A 2854-nucleotide genomic window follows, 5' to 3' on the forward strand; every position below is an offset into this window, starting at 1 on the left:
ACTACTACTACTCAAACAAAAAATCTTATCTAACAAAGAAAAGAAAAATGAAGTACTTGAGCAGCATTATGATCATATTATGGCCGGCTATACTATGCCTTGGAATCGTTTATGCAGACGAAAGAGCTGATCACAGATGTGGACCTAGTTATAACAATCCTCCATGTGATGGTAGAAGGTGTTGCAGTATCCATAACTATTGCGGTGACGGCAATGATTACTGCGGCCGCGGAAACTGCCGATACCAGTGTCGTTTCCAGTTCGCTGCACTAACTGGTGTTCTCCCTCTTCGTGATAATGCTATAACCAAATTTATCAGCAAATCACTTTACAGCAATATGTTTAAGCATACAAGTGATTGCCAAAGCCAGGGCTTCTATAGTTACGACGCTTTCATCACTGCTGCACAATCCTTTCCTGGTTTTGCTACTACTGGAGATGTTTCAACTCGTAAGAGGGAGCTTGCTGCTTTCTTTGCTCAAACATCTCATCTAACCACAGGTAATATATATATATACACACACACACTAGCCAGCTACTATTAATTAACTTACATAAATTATCTTATGGGTTCTTTTCTGAGTTGCCAAATTAATACTTGCTAATATGATTCATATGCTTTGTTTGTACAGGCGGCTATGATTTTAGTGATCCACATGCATGGGGACATTGTAATATCAATGAGACTGCTCACACTACCGCTGACAATGATTATTGCACATCCTCTCAGTGGCCTTGTGCTTCAGGCAAAAAATATTTTATAGCAGGGGACCCATCCAACTCACTCAGTGAGTAATATCTCACTATTAATTAATTTAAAACTTTAACTATTATTTTTTTATGAAAAAGGAAAGAAAAAAATACACTTATTGATGATGCTAGCTAAATAATATTTACCTTTCTTTTAGAGGTGGTCAAAATCATAAATAATTTAGTCAAACATCATACTTTGATATATATTGCTTTATTAATACACAATTACTTTTTATTTTATAATGAATACATTTGTTTCAAGAGGATAAATAATTAAATTAATATAATCTAGGGCATGATTTATTGATATATTTAGTGAAGCTTATTTATATTAATGTGTGGTGCTCATTTTGTAAATGATTCTATTGTAGTTGAATTTCATAAATTTGACATTTTTATGTTTGTTTATGTCTTAGCAACTACAACTATGGGCTTGCTGGTAAGGCTATTGGAGTAGATTTGATCAAAAATCCTGATTTGGTAGCCACAGACCCAGTTGTATCATTCAAGACAGCCTTGTGGTTTTGGATGACTAAGCATGATAGTAAGCCTTCCTGCCATGATATTTTGATCAATGCTAACAGTCAAATCTCAAGCTACACTGTGATCGATAAAATAGTCAATGGTAATTCTCAAGTAGAAGAAAATAAACTCGAAGAAAATAGTAGAGTTTCTACTAGCGTTGGATACTACAAGAGGTATTGTGACATGTTAGGAGTGAGTTATGGAAAGCTGATATGATAATATGAGGACAAAACGTGTAGCTTAATAATAATAGTCGCTGAAGAAAAATAAATGGCGTAATTATCATTTCTAGTTCTCCCTTTTCATCTACGAATAAGCCAATATATGTAACCTTGCACTATGTGTATTTGTGCCAGTGGACCAATGTTAGTTAGCTAGCCTAGTATTGAGTTCTAACTCTAACGTATATAATATATATATATATATGTGTGTGTGAAGAAATAAATGAGCTACACAAACTTTCTACTTACCTTTAAATGAGCTACACAAACTATCTATCAATAAATTTATATATATATATATATATATATATATTCTATTTTGTTTAGAATGAAATATCATTCATGCATGAGGCGGCTATTGTTGAAAAGAAAAGGAATATAATACCTCTTTTAAAGGGACCGTACTCTAAAAATTAATTAGGAGCAAATAGAAAACACTTCAATTATTAAGAAACGTACGAAAGAGTAGTCTCATGGGGTCCTTATACAATATCAAGATGTTTCCAAACAAATGAGTACTGAAGAGTTGTCAGTAGCAACATTAAAAACAGGAAATTATAATTAGAATTGAAACAAAAGAATCCTAGAAAAAAAATGGAAGGAATAAATTGATAATCTTCACACGTATATATCTTCCATCCTCTTTCATTAATGATTTCAATCTGATACTACTAAAGTTTTATTTTATTACCACACTCTGTTATGCTCGGGCACAACCCCGGGCACAATCCCTGGGCCATTGTATCGGTATAAATACAAACCCTCCACCACAGTGGAGGAGTTCTTGAACTATCCTGCCGACCAGTATTTAGAAATATACCGGACAACCTATTTTTATACCTAGCAGCGATTCTACCTTATTATATTGTCTTTTACACATAGAAATTAACTTGTAATCCTTTGTGATCTTGTGTAAACTTTCAAAATTAATATAAAACTAAGAGGAAGTAGGTCATTACCAGTTCTTGGGGCCAAACATCTATAAATCCCGATGTTCTTTATTATTATTATTTTTTTGGTAAATCAACAAGCTTGTATTATGCACAACAACTTACAAACACCAATCAAATACAGACACCAACCACTTAAACAAAAACAAACACCAAACAATTAATTACATTGTAACTTCCTCACCCACGCTAAATCCACCTTTCCTAGTTTCCTTTCAAACAACATACAAAATCTATTACAAACTTCAGTTTTAATATTCTGAGTTACAAAACCCACTAAAGGCACCTGAAGCTTCCAATAAACTGAGTTTCTAGCTCTCCAAATGTGGTACACACAAGCACTAAGTGAACAATAATACACTCTTCTTCTACAGGCGGAGTGTCTATTGCGCCTAATCCAATTCA

At 33.6% G+C, this 2854-nt stretch overlaps 1 pseudogene; it reads left to right on the plus strand.

Moving 5' to 3' along the window:
• Positions 1-1741, plus strand: LOC133822853 (mulatexin-like; annotated as a pseudogene).
• Positions 1742-2854: the final 1113 nt, after the last annotated feature.

This window comes from Humulus lupulus, chromosome 3, assembly GCF_963169125.1.
Source record: "Humulus lupulus chromosome 3, drHumLupu1.1, whole genome shotgun sequence".
Lineage (NCBI taxonomy): Eukaryota > Viridiplantae > Streptophyta > Magnoliopsida > Rosales > Cannabaceae > Humulus > Humulus lupulus.